We start from the raw sequence: 19,085 nt of genomic DNA on the forward strand, positions 1-19,085 counted from the left end.
CATACGAGTGGCTTCATTAGTAGGTCCAGCATCCACAACAACCACAATCCCAGCCATTGACCGTAGATGGCTTGACGATCTCAGTTGAGCAATCAGGAACACAAGCCACTCAGGCAGCCGACATACACGGGGAGAAACGGTCACGCACACACACCTTAGCAGCTCCATCAATCACGGGGCCGCTCCTGTTGCACAAAGCGGGGAGGATGGTTCTCCTTCCCCCTCAGTCGGGCCAATGTCGCACCCCGAGTAGTCTGATCATCAGAAGCCGCTCGTAGGCTTTCTAATTTTGCAGCTTCATTGCAGCCAGCAGACCGGATCTCATCTGCGTACTTTCCAGTCAATCTTAACCTCCACCCTCGAACAGTCAGCTTCACCTGCACAGCGATCCGAACTTCACGAGTCCTCTTTCAAGTGATTCATAGTTCACAACACCGCTCGCTCTGACAGCTTTCTTTCCTCGTCATCCATTGGTTCCGACTCATATCAAGGAGGCATACACACAGTTAGTAGCAGACATGCGCGCTAGGTGGTCAGCGTCATCTGTACAGCCGTCAGTTCGATACACGCGACGGGATAAAACCAGCCAACGTTTTCTGGTAAATGAATGGTCAGTAATTACCGCTGGAGCCAGTCGTAGCCGACCACAAAGCTCGCTCGTATAAAACAAGCCTCCCGTTCCCCGATAATCCGACTGCTTACCACCAAGCCGGACCGTTGCTGGCAATACGGCTTACGAAGATCTAACTTCCCTGTTATGTGGCCGATTACCTAAAAGCGTTTCGGTAATCCCCTTCTGTCGGTCGCTACCACCCATTGGAGCAGGATGTATGGCGTTCTTCATTGGCAGGAAACTAAACTCCGGCCCGACGTCGACTCTCGGTCTCGTGTACGTCCTCTAGTCTACCGCGCAGTAGGAATCCTGACTTATTCTACCCTTTTCCTTGCGTTCTCTAAAGAGCTTTTGGGGGATTTACAGGCCCCTATTATTTAGCGATCCAACTTCGTCTCATTGCCCCCAGCATAAGATAAAAACACTCCAGGATTTCGAGAATTACATCCATGCATTCATCCGTAGTTGCATTAATTAATTAATTAGTTAAGCAGGATTCGTATATCCGTACAACTTAATCATATTACAGCAGATCACAGGCAGCCAGTCTGCCCCTCCAGGTCCAGTTATAACTCCCACATCTGCCTCCGTGCAAAGCATTCCTACAGCTTCCCTTCTTCAGTTCTTTCCTACATCCGCAGTCTGCTCGCTGGAAGCAACTTTCACGCTAAGCTTTAGCAACCTAGCACATCATCTAGTCTAGTCTGGTCATCTAGTCTAGTCGAACCCCGCTGTGAATTTCTTCTCAAGGGATTTCTAAGCATAGCTCCTCTAATCCTGATGGCTGGAAACCCATCTCATTCCCATCACTTGGGAATCTCATCACTGCACACCAATCCGGTGCCTTCGTCCCCTACATCAGAGCTCCACTCATGCACTTTCCTCCTAGCCTTCTATGGATTCTGATATGGATTGAGTTCACATCTGCATCTAAAGTATTCAATCTGTTAGAGACTATCTAACTCCAATACTAAATTCTTCCCTGACCACTACAACCTCTGCCTGGTTCATCTGCCACCTCAGACTGATCTCAGCTGAGATCTTCCCTCTTGCTACTTCTCGGGCCATTCTTTTAGAATAGGTGTTGCCACATCGCCATCGTCAGCTTCTCTCCTTCAGCTCGGCCGCTGGTCATCCCCAGCCTTCTCATCCTTTATCCTACCAGATCTTTCAGCTGTGCTTGAAGCTCCACGTGCAATGTCTGCAGGTGAGCATCTCTCCAAATAACTGGTGGTGGAGCCCTAGTCACCGTAAATAGCTACTAAACGGTGAAATTCTTCTTTTTGTTCATTGGTCCCACAGTGACACTTAGTGGTTGATTTGTGCTTTTATTTTGAAGAGCGGTAGATTTCTTCTTCGCGTATTTTGTGTTAGGCACTTCCTGTTTCGCTAACCACGCCGAGTCAGCGTTAGAGCCTGAAGGAAAAGAAAAGCAAATTCGTAAAATAGCGCTCTTGGAAAGCAGAATGAGGTAGGAATGCGCGCAATTGTGTTTTGCGAACATTTATGTTTATTTATACATAATGTATCCTTTATTCATGCTACAGTTTTCACGGTGTCTGACAAGAAAGGTCAAGATTAAACTGCACCCGTTTGGAACTCCCTGCGTCTGGCTGTTCATTCCAAGAGGCCACTACAGTCACCTCTAACATTTATTTCACACCTAGGGAAGCTAGCAGGGCCTATCAGGCCCTCAGCCCTGCCGGCTTGGCCTCGCAGTCCATCACGCTGCTTCGCCATCAGTCCCGCCAGCGTGCGGGCCCTATCGCCTATCAGTCTCATCAGACTGCAGGCCCTGACTGACGCCTATCAGTTCGGCAGACTGCAGGCCCGACTGACGCCTATCAGTCTCGCCAAGCTGCAGGCCCTACCGTCGCCTATCAGTCTTGCCGAGCTGCAGGCCCCAACCGACGCCTATCAGTCTCGTCAGACTGCAGGCCCAACCGACGCCTATCAGTCTCGTCAGACTGCAGGCCCAACCGACGCCTATCAGTCTCGTCAGACTGCAGGCCCAACCGACGCCTATCAGTCTTGTCAGACTGCAGGCCCAACCGATGCCTATCAGTCTTGTCAGACTGCAGGCCCCAACCAACGTGGTGCGCCTATCAGTCATCCGACTGCAGGCCAGCCATGCCTCGGCCCGACTCCCTCTTTTGGGGGGAAGACTATCCCGAGCTCGCCGAGCAGACCACCTGCTCACGGCGATCCTCGGCTCACGGTCTTCTGCCGGGTCCGAGCGCCAAAGAAATTGTACCACTAAATCTTTTTAACTGCTATTTTCTTCTCCGTGTGAGTCTCTCCAGATTGAAATGGAGCCTTGGCGAAAATTCTAACTGGGAGACTCGACCAGCTTCACCACATCATCTAAACCAGGGGTGGGCAATCCTGGTCCTCGAGGGCCGGTGTCCTGCAACTCTTAGATGTCTCCCTGATCCAACACACTTGAATCCAACAGCTGAATCACCTCCTAAGAACAGTCAGGTTCTCCAGAGTCCTGCTAATGACCTCATTATTTGACTCAGGTGTGTTGAAGTAGAGACACATCTAAAATTTGCAGGAGACCGGCCCTCGAGGCCTGGAGTTGCCCACCCCTGATCTAAACACTACGCCCAACCGCAGCCAATCCGGACCGGAGCTTCACGCCGCTCCAGCCAATCGTCGTCCAAAGACACCTTCAAAAGTCCAAGCTACCCTGGGGTCTTCCTGCTCGTCAGCCATGCTTTGACCCACCTCCTCCCCATCTTCACCATGAGGGTCGTCCTCCAGGATCCCTTGTGCTCTTCCTCTCCAAGCTCCGCTCCACCACCAGTTTCGGTCCCGGGGGGGAAGACTATCCCGAGCTCGCCGAGCAGACCGCCTGCTCACGGCGATCCTCGGCTCACGGTCTTCTGCCGAGTCCGAGCGCCAAAGAAATTGTATCATTAAATCTTTTTAACTGCTATTTTCTTCTCCGTGTGGGTCTCTCCAGATTGAAATACTAATTAACCTAAATTGAAATACAAGAGTGAATCAAAACCCCAAGCCCCCCAAATTTAAGTGCCTTTAAACAAAACTCACCAGCACAACCTTTTGGTATATTTATGAAACAAATAAACAAGCAAGAAAGCAATAGTTTCAAAACAAAGTTTTTTTGTTGGTGGATGCTGATGAAAAGTCAAAACAACTTCACACAGTACAATGCACAAGCAGTCGTTTGTTTTTCATTTCAAAAAGTCATTTTCTATATCTGGTAGGGATGAGAGTTCTTGCTGTTTGGCTTAAAATGCAATAAAAATGGAAATGCATATCGTTGTCCAAACTCATCCTGAGTTTAGGCATGTTCAGTTTATTTGTTCCTGTACATTTGTGTTGTGGGGAAATAAATAGATGGGAAAATACCTCTAAAGCTCTGGTAAACTCTCCAATGAGTTGTTTTAGGAGAATTCTGTCTTTGAGAATATTCTTTTAAGCTTACTTAATGCAGATGTAGATGCAGCTATAGATATAATCAACCTTTATTCAACAATATAACAACCTACATACAGGAAGACTCCCAATATACAACTGTACCTACACAGCTTGACCTTGTAAGTGTTTTATTGGTATAATTTATATAAACAACATTTTAAATTAAATATTTACTTTCAGTTTATAGTCAAAAATGTGTTCTGTAAGCTTCTGCTGTTACTGGGTGGCAAACACCACTGAGATTGCAATGGGCTGTTGTTTGTTGATACAAGTCTACAGCTCATATTTATTCAGGGTAAATATAAATGGAGCACAAAAGAAGACAGGAAAAGCACAAACATATCAGCCTAAATTGGAATTGGCAGTTCAATGTTTTTAAAGATCGGTAATGCTGATCAGCCAGAAAAATGCAATTGGTGCACCTCTAGCGTCTATATGTGCTTCTGGCACCAGGACACCCTAGGCTGCAGTTTGATGATTGACTTTGTTGTTGTTTCCTGTGATCTGTGGCCATATGTCTTGGACACTTGGGTGAAGAGAGGTGTGGAACTGTCCACTGACCATTATCTGGTGATGAGTTGGCTCCTATGATGGGGGACGATGCTGGTCAGACCTGGCAGGCTCAAACATAGTGAGAGGGTTTTCTGTGAACATCTGGCTGAAATGGGTTTTCTCTGTAGGCTGTCTGGGCTCTCCCTTAGAGACAGGGTGAGAAACTTGTTCATTTGTGAGGAACTCAGAGAAGAGCCACTACACCAGTTGAGGTGGCTAGATAGTTAAGATACTTCTTGGACGCCTCCCTGGTGAGGTATGTCCCACGAGGAGGATATCCAGAGAAAGATCCAGGACATGCTAGAGAGACGATGTTTCTCTGTTGGCCTGGGAACGCCATGGGATTCCCCCAAAGGAGCTGGAACAAGTGGCTGAGAGAGGAAAGTGTTGGCCTCCTTACTTTGGCTGCTGCTTCCCCCACAACCCGACTCCAAATAAAATGGAAATGGATGGATGGATTCTTATTTAGTGGAGACATCATAATTGTGAAATTGTGTTTTTTCAACATTAATAGAATATCAACAAAGATTTGGGCACATTTGTAATGGAAAGTCAACTACTTATCTGCAGCAAATTTTTCCTCTTTTATATGATTTAGTAATTAGTAATATATATATATATATATATATATATATATATATATATGTATATATATGTAACTAATTGGTAAAAAAACATTTAAATCAGCTGACTGAGACCTCTAAGAAATTCTAATAGGCAAGAAAAACTTGATTGCTTCAACTCCAGCAATGATAAGAAGCTGCAAGGACAGCCGCCATAACAAAGTATGGAGAGAGAATAAAGCAGCCCCCATTGAGCCAACTGGCTGTAAGAACAAAGTCCAGGCCAGCAACACACATGCTCTGCTGGAGCAGTATATCAACCATTCCAATATTAAGCAAGGCTAAATGTCACAGAGGAGCGGATGAAGAAGAAATGAAATATGTTACTTGACGCAAAACCTGATGGATAGTATGAGTGTGCATGCTGGAAGAAAATCAGGAAAATACGTCTTAATAGGCCATTAAAAGGAAATTTCTCTCCTATTTCCATATAACGAGAACTAATGTTTTCTTAACACCAGGGAAGGAAGAGAGGGGGAAGCAAGCATGTGGTGAGCTGAGTGATGGAATGATATTGCTCTGTGCTTTAGTTCATGCCGGGGTTACCTGCCCTGAAGGCAGGGGCCTTTGATTAGCTTTTTGTCTTACCGCAGAGAAAGTACCAGCAAAAAGAGGAACATAACTCAAGAAATTTTACTAGGACCAAGCTACAGAAAATAGCTTTGGATGAATCTTTGAGTTCAGGACTTCATTCTGGATTAGATACTCTATGGAAAAATTGTTTTTTAAACATTCTTGAAAGCAAATTTCAATTAAATTCAAAATACTTATTTAATCCCACAGGGAAATTAAATGCTGTGACTCATAATTTTCTTCAAATTGTTTTTTGAAGAGGCTGTTGGCTGTGGGCAGGAAAGATCTCAGTGATACAGTGAATCTAAAGAAGTCTCTGACTGAAAATACCCTGTAGTTTATTAACAGCATCATGAAGAGGATTGAGTTGTCTGTATTGTTCTTGATTTTGTGAAGAACCATCATCTCAAGAGCAAGATTGTAGTTATAGGTAACTAAAACTAACATAACAAAAACTGAAATTAAGTAAACATTTTCATTAACTAAAATACAAAACCGTTAATTAATGGGGGGGAACTATAACTGAAGCTACCTCATATAAAACTGACTAAAACATATTGCAACCACATACAACTGGCTATTTAACTGAAAGTTCAGAAACAATCTATTAACACTCAATTTAAAATAATCCAATACAAATGACTAATGAGAGCAACATTATTAAATAATTTTGATTCTAATATTGCAGATATATGCACTAAATGTGGGGCTAAAGGCACTTTGACAAATGGCTTACAAGAATGCCATAATATTCAACATTTGTGGAAAGACGTTTTGGATAAGCCTTCGCACACCACAGGCACTAAATGGAATCCTTGTACTAAACCATCTATCTTAGGAATTTTTTCCACTGAAAATTGATTAAGCAGAGCTGATCAAAAATTATTATTTACTGTTTGGTATAGGCAATGTAAAGTATAGGACCTAGAAATCTATTGCCAGGCCTCAGCTGAGATCGTTGTTGTCCATGTTATCGAGTTCTCTTGCCCTGGAGGAATTCACCTTTATGATTAACGGTCAATACTCTGTGCTTGAAAAGATGTGGTTCTAGGTCAGTCTTATAACAACCTAGCATCATGCCCAACTCCAGGATAACTAAATGTGAAGTAAATCAGCTGAAGAGCAAGCAAGGAAGAATACATTAACTAGCCAAGAAGCTAACTGAGGAGCTCAGCTCCACAAAGTACTTGCTAGCAGCCCTGAACTCTAGCTGCAGCCATCTCCCAAAGTGTCATTGAGAAGATTTCAGCTGTTGTGGATAGCAAGTTTGACGAGTTTGGTGCCACTTTACACAACATCTCTGCTAACACAGAATCCAACTTTGTCAAGTTGGCAAACTTCAGAAAGTGAAAAGCAAGACATTATTTCGAGGAAGTAACGCAATCAACTTTTGATTGAAATAGAAATAAAGAACCTCTTAAATAAATGAATCTTACCTAGACAGGTTGTGACAACATGTAGGCAATAATGTTAAGTGTTTTTAAATTACCCTGCTCAGTTGCACATCTCTTTCAGAGTATTCTATTTTAATAACTGTTCAGTATTAATTTTCTATGTTGTAAATTTACTCTTACTGTGCAGCTTTTTCACAGCTTTTTATATGCATTCTTCTATTTGCCTTTAACTTTCTTTTCTAAATTTTTCTACTGTCAGAAAATAAAACATTCTTATTTCTACTTATGTCTGTAAAAACCAGCGAGTCTTTAAACACACAATATCAGCCATGACACAAGAGTGAAAAATAAACTGATTTATTTAAAAAAAGACAGACCAGGAAGAGCAGACTGGATCGTCAGGTGCAGCACTGCAGGAGAGGCAGAAGATCTTAGAAACATTGAGGTGAGGAAAAGAGCAGGCGCTGCACTGATGGAGGGTTCAGGGGTGAGAAACTGGGGAGGAAGAGTGCTGACGCAGGGAGGTGCTCTTCTGATCTGCTTCGGTCCATGATGACAGGCTAACCCCCTCACAATGTTCAGCACAAGCACAATTGCTAATCCAAATCCTGGGTCAGACGAGCTACGGTCATTCACAAAAAATATTTATCAGTAGGAGCAGGCGAGAAATCCATAATACAGGAATGGGTCCAGATCCAGATAGAAGACAACCAGCAACAATCTGACAAGGGGGAGGTCACTATAATGATGATATATATATATATCAGTAATGAGCTGATCCATTGGGTATCTCCTATTTAATGCCAACAAGTGAAATTTCCAAGTCATAAAAGGAGACTCATGTCAACTCAAAACAGCCTCATTTCTTTGTAGTTGTTTAACCTGGAAGGTACAAGGGGAATGTATCCTCCAAGCGCCTCTGGACCATTCTTTTTTATTTTCTTCTTTTCTCCTTTTTTAAATCAATGTCACTAATGGTTTTCAAAATCAAATGCCAACCTTTAGCCATGAAAAGGGGCTCTTTCTGTTTTGAAAAGGACAGAGGGGGAGAAAGACTCACATAAGCACACGCACACAAACAAATTGATCAGTTGAGCTGCACAGATAAAAGAACAGTGTTTGGCTTTTATTAAGATTCAGCCACTTAGTGTCATCCACCTCTGAAAAAATGGCTACATCACATTTGTAGCTTTTGTGTTCATAGACATATGTTTATTTCCCATATGAGCACCGTATACCATATTTTTATGATTAATATGTGTTATTTTAAAACAGCTGAATAATTAAATAAGCCTGGAATTCTAAAATCATCCATAGTGTTAGGGGAAAGTACTTGTGCCCCTAAAGAGCCTTTCTTCTTCTTACAAATTTGTTTCAGAATTGGAAGCATCCATGTTTCCAAAACAACCCAAAAAAGGTTTGCCTGAAACAAGGCTAAGTTATTTCAGACAAACATAATGAAAAGAAAAAAGTTGGAATAAAATATTTGTGTGAAATATACACTTGGTTTACTCTGATTTAATCCAACAAGCAACAGTAGCTGGTAGATTTCCTTTCCTTTGCTTTACTTCATTTTCAGTCTGTGCTTAATTTTCTAGTAAATGGCTGTCTTTTCTGAGAAATGTCATGAGGACTTATTTTTATAATTAATTTTGAAGGTTACCTGCTCTCATCACAGTCCACACTGTTAATTCCAAAGAGGCTCAATAATTAATCATGTTGGCATCAAACTTCTGTTTGTTATCCTGATTTGTTTCCAGCTCTAATTTAAAACCAGTTGTAGATATTCTTGAAACGGCTGAAAAATTATCCAATCTCACAATGTCATCCATTTGTTCATGCAAACCCTTCAGTGTGTGAACGACTTTCAGCATAGTAAAGACTAAGAAATGTATGATAATAAGCACCACATGTGGGGGTGTTTATTCATATCCAGCTGTGTATACACTATGCATACAAATTCTATGTACAGTATCAGTAAAAAGTTTTTCTCTTCAAAAGTTTACTTCTAGTAGTTTCCCAATATCTGATCAAACAATTGGCTGTTTGTATGGGGTTTTTTTCTTTCTTTTAAAAAATTATATCAGCTGGTTCGGGGACTACTGGTGGAAATTGGCACTTATAGTACATCCCTCATCTTGCAGTTAATGTATACTGTCTATTGTACCTATTTAAATAAAATAAATCACAAATTGTACAGTAGGGAGACGGAGTGTGTGTGTGTGGACGGAGGAGGCGTGTACAGTTGTGCAAAGGTTTGGATCTGGTCTTGGATTCCTTATGAACTTTATATTCCATGTTGAGCTCCTACTTCCTGTCCCTTTACAGAGATTTTCCCATCTACCCTTAGCCTCGGCCACGCCCTTATGTTATCCACCTGCATGTCATTGTGTTTTTTTCCATTTGTTTATTTATACCACACCTGGTACTTCTCTTCCGCAGTGCTAGCCTTAACTCTGTCTTCCATTGATTTTAACTCTGCTGGAACAAACCACAAAGAAGACTCAGAAATTTACCACGACACAAGACTTGGCAATTAAAAGAAAATTAATTTTTTTCACAATAATAAATGTATGCTTTCAAGCTGTGATTCATCACTCACAAGACGGTGGAGAAAAAGGGCAAATCAGCAGTAAGCAGAAGACGTCACTATGGCTGCCATAGTGATGTCAGAGAGATCCAGAGAATAGTCTGAATCACTGAGGGGACTTACTGCCCCCTACCAATCCCACTACTCTTCTGTTTATACAGCGTTTCCACTAGAGAGTCACAAACATCGAAGCACTCCACACTTGGAAGCACAATCCAGAATTCAAACTTGATGGTCAAAAACAAACGTAACATCTACACAGAAACGTAGAGGTTGTTATGCATGTAGGAGGGCCAGAGGCGGTGATGCCTCTGCTTGGAGAAAGTGTTTTTCCAGACTTCAGGCTATATTAAAGTATTGTTGATTTTATGCCACTGCATTAGATCTTGCCTTCCAACAAGTAGTGTGTTGCTTTTGTACTGCTTTGCTCTAGCAGGACAGTGATCCAATGCACAACAGCAAGTCAATAACCTAATATCTCAAAAAGCAAGCAAACAAATGAAAAAGCCCAAATTATTATGCTGGTTCTTAAATTTGCAATGCAATTACCACAAATCTGTGGAATGATTTCAGTAATGTATGACCTTGAGGCTCAATTAAAACAATCCTGCCAAAAAGATGGGGCCAAAATTTCTGTACAGTGGAATGCACGTCTTATTTCCAGTTAAAACAAAGAGGTGCAGCATTTATTGCTGCCAAGATTTGCACCAATAGGTTTACAAGGTTTTACTGTGTTAGTCTAAAAATGCACATTCCTGTGGGGTGCTGTGGCGGTGCAGGGCTTAAGCAAAACCCACATATGGAGCCCTTAGTCCTTGACACGGCTGTCGCAGGTTCAATTCCCAGCCTGGTGACATTGCCGCATGTCTTCCCCTTCTCTCATTACCCTCTTTCCTATCAATTCACTGTCAAATAAAGGCCACTAGAGCCAATAAAACCTTTATAAAAAAATGCACATCCCAGTGACTCATTTACACTTTTTCTCTTTTGAGAATCCCACAGACTGCACAGTCCTGATTAAAGTCTACTGACTGAGTTAATAAGCTGAACTTGAAAATAGTTTTGAGATTTAAAACAATAATTTGAGCTGCAAACTCATTTTAGCTGTTTTGATAATCAGATCATAGAATATGTTGTACAGATTAATTGAATATCAGATTCACAATAGTATTTCGATTCAGGGAGGGAGCGAAGACCGTGAAAGAAAAATGATGCTGGCAGAAAGTCATTGAGTAACACTGGTTTAAAGTGACTGATATTTCATATATAGGATGCATGCCAGTGTGCAGCAGATAGCCACTGCAGCTGTTTAAATTTACTGATCAGTGATTTTTAAACTTCATGCTTTTATTTGATCTTATATTGGTTTTTATTATAGCAGACAACTTACCAATTGTCATTTTGTGAAAAGCAGATTGCTGCTTATGCTCTCACCCTGGTGTGAAATCTTTAGGTCTTTATATGCTCTTATGTAGTTGGCTTGTGTCCACCCCTTGCTAGGTGATGTGTAGTGTGTGCCTGGTTGGTTTTTAGAACCCTTTATTGTGCCAGTCAATCATTACTACCTGTTTATCACCTCTGTACCTTACGCTGATTAAGCATGTCTCCATAGGATTTTAGTTTATGTCATTTGGTATTTATTTTTTTATGTAACATTGTTTGTGCCATTTTTTGTGTTCATACTAATTTGGTTTTTATTTGCTTAAGTTTCAAATTGTTTTAGCTAATTTTGCCTTTGGTTGCAGTTTCTAATTAGGTTTTAAATTTAAATAATAGTTTATTTTTAACTATTATAGCAAAATAAATTATTTTATATTAAATATATTTTGGTGAGTTTTTTTGCCTCTAAATTCTCACCTGACTTGGAAGCGGAAACAGTATGTGTTTATCTTAAAACCAAACTTGGGCATAATGTAACATGCCAGAGAATCAGTTCTGTTAATACTAGGTACGCCTCATTCAAGGTTTCTGCCGAATGTAGTGAGGTGGCTGTCATGTACAACCCAGAGCTTTGGCCTGAGGGAACCAATATGAGAAGGCTTTATGAGACACACAAAACTATCATAGGCACAAATGCTACCCTTTCTTCCATAGACATGTGCGCGCCTATTGCTGGCATGAGCACAAAGTCATAAATATTATGGACATTAAAGTAATCTCTTACAACTGTCATGGCCTGCACTTAGGGCAGAGAGCAGATGATAAAGCTCACCGTTTGGTTGTAGACCAGTTGTTGCTGCACTGCGACATCTTGTGCTTGCAAGAAACATTTTTAGCCAAACAGGATTTAAAAGGACTAAACTCTATCAATGACAGTTTCCTGGGTGCTGGAGAATCTACTACTGACTGAGGTCTAGGAATTAAGAGAGGAAGGATACCAGGAGGGGTGGCTATATTATGGAAACAAGCCAGGACTCAGTGATAAATGTCATGAGAGTAGGTGTAATGGCAGGGAGTAATGGCTCTGACGGCTGTGGGGAAGAAACTGTTTCTCAGTCTATTTGTTGTAGTCCGTATATTCCTGTACCGCTTGCCTGATGGCAGCGGCACAAACAGTCTGTGGCCCGGGTGGCTGGAATCCATGGCTATGGATCCAGCTCTCTTCTTGACCCGGTCTGTGTAAATGGAGTCCAGGTCTGGGAGGGGGCATCCCACAATGCCTTGTGCTGTTCTCACCACCCGTGTCAGTTGTTTCCTCTCCAGTGCTGTGCAGCTACCATACCACACAGTCATGTTGAGGCAGAGGATGCTCTCGATCATCGCCCTGTAAAAGTTCACGAGCAGCCGTGAGGAAAGTCCAGCCCGTCTCAGTTTCCTGAGGAAGAAGAGCCTTTGTTGTGCTTTCTTCACCAGGTGGGAGGTGTTTGTGTTCCAGGAGAGGTCAGACGTGATGTGGAGGCCCAGGAATAGCCCGTTACTATGCCCAAACTGATCAATTGTTATCTACCATTAACTTATCAAGAGAGTCAGTTACTTGCACAGACTGTAACTGCTCTAATATTGAACATAGAATCAATATAACTGGATTATATTCTGACATAATTAAAGCGCTACTGGGGGCTAGCCCACCTTTTAATACAAGTAATGTAAAGATTAAAAATAGACCAGGCTGGAAAACATATGTGTCTAAATTCCACAGTGAAGCCCGCAAAGCTACTACTTCTTGGGCTCTAGCAGGTAAACCTAGGCAGGGCCCTATATTTGAGCATAAAAAGTTGTCTAATGCAAAATACAAATATGCATTACGCTTCATTAAACAGAATGAGCAAACCATGAGGGCTGATTCCTTGGCAAAAAAGCTTATAGGTAAGGATACAAAAACCTTTTGGAAAGAGGTTAAAACTATCAATAATAGTAAATCCTCCCTCCCTTGCACTGTCGATGGTGTTTCTGGGGTGAATATGATTGTAGATTTTTGGCAACACCACTACAGCAAGTTATTCACCTACTTTGTACAGAGTGAACCCTTCCAGGTTGACAAGGTTACTAGTGTAGAAACTATCAAAACACACGAGGTCTATCAAGCAATTAAAGAACTGTCTGTAAATAAATCTATAGGAATGGATCTTATTTCAACTGAACATCTCAAATTTGCCAGTTCAAGGGTCGTCCCTCTTCTTGCCTTGTGTTTCACTGGTTTTATTCCTGAATCCTTGATGAATGTTCTTCTACTTCCTGTGATTAAAAACAAAGCTGGTAAAATTGGCAGCTCTGATAACTATAGACCTATAGCCCTAGCTAGTACACTGTCTAACGTCTTTGAACTAATTTTTTTTGCCAAAATTTGCAAAGATAGTTATGTCCACTGACAATCAATTTGGGTTCAAGTCCAAACATGGAACTGATATGTGTATAAAAGACTTACTGAAAAATTATAACAGCAAAAATTCTACAGTTTTTCTGCTTTTTAGACGCCAATAAGGCTTTTGATTGTGTAAATCATAGAAAACTATTTTCAAAATTGTGCCAAGTTGGGGTGCCCCAATATATAGTAAGATGTCTGTCCTACTGGTATGCTAATCAAACGATGCAGGTGAAATGGGACAACTGTGTGTCTGCATCCTTTCGTGTCCTCAATGGAGTCAGACAAGGAAGCATTTTATCTCCTATGTTGTTTAATTTTTATATGAATGACCTCTCTAAGCAGCTAAACCTGTGTAGAACTGGCTGCATGGTTGGTGATACTATTATTAATCATTTAATGTATGCTGATGACATAGTGGTTTTTAGTCCAAGTTCAGCTGGTCTTCAGCAGCTGCTTAATGTCTGTTCAGCATATGGTGAATTACTTGATGTAAAATTCAATCCATCAAAAAGTATCATCTTGATCTGTCACACTAAAGAGGACAAAAATAGAGTATTTCCTAATTTCAAATTGTCTGGGACTTTATTGAATGTCTCAAGTGAAGTAAAATATCTTGGCCATGTGTTGACAGACCATCTGTCTGATGATGAGGACATTTACCGTCAGGTTCGAATTATACACTCAGGCAAACATCCTTGTCCGTAAGTTTGGATTCTGTTCTGATGAAGTGAAACTGAACTTGTTTAGATCATATTGTACATCACTATATACTGCACATTTGTGGTGCAATTTTAAAAAAGCCAGTCTTCAAAGATTGAAGGTGGCTTATAATGATGCATTAACACTTTTGTTAAATAAACCCAGATGGACCTGTGCCAGTGAACTGTTTGTATCTGCTCGCGTCAGAACTTTGATGGCTGTTTTAAAAAAGCTTATGAATAAATTTATTTGTCGTTTAAACAAGTCTAATAATAGAATTATCCTACTGTTGACTAATGTTAAATATAGTGCAGTAAAATACTCATCTGTACTCTGGAGACATTGGTATGATTGCCTTCTGAATGGTTAGAAGTTGTTTTTTATTGTACTTTTTATTCTTTTATCGTCTGTTTTCTTTTTTTTATGTAATTTGGACTCTGAGTCTGTAATAAAATGTATCTATCTGTACACTATTTCTGCTTTTGTCTTCTGGATACTTTTTGTAGGGAGACCCTAGATGTTTGAGCATCATTTAAGAGGTCTACCAGGTGGCTTTAGAGTCGGAGTCAGTCAAGGTCATTCATCCCGTGTTACACATGAAAGAATCAAAGCAACACTCCAGATATGTTTTTGATGAGTTAATAACATTATAAAACCACATAAAGCTCAAAAGCTTTGATTTCACTTAATGCCCAAATAATACAGTGAATTTTAATCTCTTATTGACAAAGGGAATACTTGGTAACACTTTATTTGACGGGTTGTGAATAAGACTGTCATGACATTGTTATAAACATGACATAACATCTGTCATGAACATGAGTAAGTCTTCATGAATATTTATGACTGTTGTCATAAAGTGTCATTTGGTAAATTATGACACTTTTAATACAAAGCTGACATTATTCAAAATGTCTTTGTTATGACAACTAGACATTAACCTAGACAAAAGTGTCTCTGTTATGACAACTTGACCTTGACCTAACCTAGAATCATCTTATGTGATAAATATGTCATAATAGTAGTCATAATAATGTCATTAAGTGTTATTGCACTGTCAAAATCTTTAACAAAACAGTAATATTTCCCCCTATCTGAAATAAAGCAGAACAAGTAGGACTAACAATAAAAATTTCATTAAGCTTTATTACACTGTCAAATGATTTATTGACAGAGTCTTTAATAATTCCTCTTACATCAAGTGGAACAGTTATGAAGGTGTCATTAAGTGTTATTACAGTGTAATTAATATTATCTCTTACCTCAAGTAAAGTGGAACAAGTAGAAACAGTTATGAAAATGTCATTAAGTGTCATTAATATTAACTCTTACCTCAAATAAAGTTAAACAAATTCCTGCTCCCCCTTCCCCACTTACCTGTCCCCTTACCCTCCTTCACCTGGAGAAAATAGTAACACAAAAATGACTTACCTAATTTTCTTGGGGAATATTTAATCTGCTTCTTTCTCTTTGGTCAAACAAGGATTTCTTTCTCTCATGGCTGGTCCTCATTATCATCCTCCACACCTGTAGCATGTCTTCATTAGCCACCTTTGTCCATCCCACTCCCCACCATGTGTCCTTAGGCTAAAACGGGTCTTCAAGTGGCTAAAGTTGACAAAGCAAAGAACACAAGCACATGTCACAAGTTGCAAAATAATGTACATAAAGGATAACTTTGACTAACATATTAGATTTTAATTTGTTAGATTAAAATTGGAAGGAAACAAATCTATTTGCCTGCCTTTAAAATATGTTTAAGATTAAGGGCTAACCTTACAGTAATGGAGTTTAATAACTTTAGCTAACATTAACTCACAGCAAGGTAGCATTAGCTTGAATGGCTCATAGTTAACATTATAAAGAAAGAGAACATAGTCAATGTTATTTTCTCAAAGAAAATGTAAAGTTAATAAGAAACATACCTCATATGTATTAGGTGACAAACTTCGGCTTCGTTTTAAACAGGAGATCTGGCCGTTATAACTTGTGTTAGGTTGGCCCCACAAGATGTAAGATTTCTTCTTCACCAACACATTGCATGCCTGTTTGTGCACTGCTGCCTCTCACTGGTGGAGATTGTGTATTGCACTACTTAAAATAGCCTGAAATAATGTTTCAATTGCAAAGTTCATAAGTGCTTTGTAGACATCTTGCTGTAAAACTTTAGATCAATTAGATCAAATAGAAATTTAATGCTAAACAAAATGGCAGAGCAATATCATATTACTAGACAAAGCTACATAATTTTTAAAGTTTAATTGGTAAAACTTTTATAACCAATTTATGGCAGATCACGATTTCTTGTCAAGTGTCATAACAAAGACTAGTAAGTCAGACACGTTCACAGCTAATCAAGTAAATTTAATTTCTGTTTTGTTACAAACAAAAGTATTACGCAAACAAATAATGCCTTGTTAAATATATGAGTGGTTGAAAAACATTCACTCACTGAGGGGACAAAATCTGTCTGTCTCTGTGTTGCCCTGTGACAGACTGGTGACCTGTCCAGGCTGACCTCGCCTCTCGCCCAAAATGTCTCGCAGGAGATAAGCACCATCACCCCTCCTGACCCTAGAGGACAAGGGTGTATAGAAAATGGATGATTGGGTGGATGGAAGGAAGAAGATCTATAATTTTTTTAGATTGTCTATCTCTGCTTTGAATTGTGGCTAAATCGATTAATCAAATTAATTGCGATAAATCAATTATTGAAATAATAGTCAACTAATTTAGTCAGTAATGTCAGTAAGAGTAACACAAAACTGTCCTGAACAAAGACAAAAAGGCCATAAAAATGTTCAGCTATTAGTTAACCAGATGACTTGGCAGACATGCCAGACTTTAGGGGCAGAGAGGCTGCTATGGCCTGGAGCCACACCGTTTAACAGATAGCAGCAGAGGATATTTAACTGGCACTGAACTGAACAGCAGTCTGGGTCCAGGACGGGGTCCAGGACTGGGCACAAGGACATGCTGAGGAAATCAAGGCAGAAGCTGTGAGCTTCCCAGAAGTACAGCAGGGGGCCTCTCTCTTTAGATGCTTGTCAGTTCCTACAGAAGTTGCCATAGTGTAATGGTTGCATCTTTTGTCTGTGGATTGCTTACATGACTCCAAATGAAAATGCAAAAAAACTGCATTACAGTACAAAGAAAAGGAAGCATTATGAATAAAAGTATTCAGTAACACTTTATTTGACGGGTTGTGAATAAGACTGACATGACAATGTCATAAACATGACATAACACCTGTCATGAACATGAGTAAGTCTTCATGAATATTTATGACTGTTGTCATAAAGTGTCATTTGGTAAATGACATTTTTAATACAAAGTTGACATTATTCAAAATGTCTTTGTTATGACAACTAGACATTAACCAAGAAATCATGATCTGTCATAAATTTGTTATAAAAGTATTACCAATTAAACTTTATAAATGATGTAGCTTTATCTAGTAATATTATATTGTTCTGCCATTTTGTTTAGTCTTAATGTCAGGATCTGTGTTTTCCTGTGTGTTTATTTAGAGTTTTTCTATGTCCCTGAGTCTCTGTATTGTCTTGTCTATCCCTTGATTGCTCCCTGGTGTGTCTCGTTTCCTTGATTACCCTCTCTGTATTTAACCCCACCTGTGTTCCTTGTTCCTTGTCGGGTCCTTGTCAATTCAGTGTCATATGTGTGAACTGTTATACTGTCGTCTTTCGTTGCTCCAGTGCTAGTGACGTTGAGCCCTGGCTTCTGCTCAGTCGTGCTGCCTGGCTGTTGGTTATTTGATTTTGTCTGGACTGTGTCATCGTGGATCAGTATTCATCATTAAATCACCATCTGTTCTCATTTTACCTGGGTCTCAAGAGTCTGCCTCATCACCTTCCACCACACATCATGACACTTAAATTTCTAATTGATCTAATTGATCTGAATTTTTCCATTTAAATTTTCCACATGTTCTCTTTTTTATGTATCAAATTTACAAGTCTCTAATTATTTCTTGTGCTGAGTTCATTTTTATCTTAAGATTTGATTCCAAGTTCCCCTGTTTGTTTACTCTCCATCGCCCTCTTGGCCACTCTCTCACTCTCAGCCTGCAACCCGTCAGCTGGTCATCCCACTCTGTTGTTCCAGCATTCACTCTCCTATAAACCCTCTTCCTTTCACTCTTTGATAGATCCTCCTGTTATTTTTTGTGCTATTCTCAATTACTTTGATGTTACCTCCTCCCAGCTCCTTGTGTCCTCCCTATTGTATAGTCATTTCTTGTTTTATTATCATTTTCATTAAATAACCAACCATCTGTTCATCACCTCAGCTTGTCAGTGTTTGGGCCTCTCACCACCAGCAACACAAAATGACAGTGGATGTACTTTAAGAGGGGCTGGAGTGTGTTCAGGGACGGCGCAGACTTGGAGGAATACTCATCGTCCGTTCTGTCCTATGTTCAGTTCTGCACCGACGCTGTCCTCCCTGTTAAGACCATAAAAGTGTTTCCAAACCAGAAACCATGGCTGGACAGCACAGTACGGGCCCTGCTGAAAGCCCGGGATGCTGCCTACAGGTCTGGAGACAGGTTGGCTTATAGCAGGGCCCGGTCGGAACTGAAAAAAGGTATTAAGCAGGCCAAGCTCCAGTACAAACAGCAGATTGAGGAACACTTCATCAACAACAACCCCCGAAGCATGTGGAGAGGCATCAGAACCATGACGGACTACAAACACAGCACTCAGCTGACCAGCCGCGACCCCACCCTGCCTGACACCTTAAACAGTTTCTTTGCCCGCTTTGACACGGC

At 40.5% G+C, this 19,085-nt stretch overlaps 1 long non-coding RNA gene across 1 annotated transcript; it reads right to left on the bottom strand.

Moving 5' to 3' along the window:
* Positions 1–15,216: 15,216 nt before the first annotated feature.
* Positions 15,217–17,746, bottom strand: LOC114150079 (uncharacterized). Its single transcript, XR_003596664.1, has 2 exons — positions 17,671–17,746; positions 15,217–15,271 (listed from the first exon to the last, which is right to left on the bottom strand). It is a non-coding gene; the product is annotated as an uncharacterized LOC114150079 (long non-coding RNA).
* Positions 17,747–19,085: the final 1,339 nt, after the last annotated feature.

Source organism: Xiphophorus couchianus, chromosome 8 (assembly GCF_001444195.1).
Source record: "Xiphophorus couchianus chromosome 8, X_couchianus-1.0, whole genome shotgun sequence".
NCBI classification, from domain to species: Eukaryota; Metazoa; Chordata; class Actinopteri; order Cyprinodontiformes; family Poeciliidae; genus Xiphophorus; species Xiphophorus couchianus.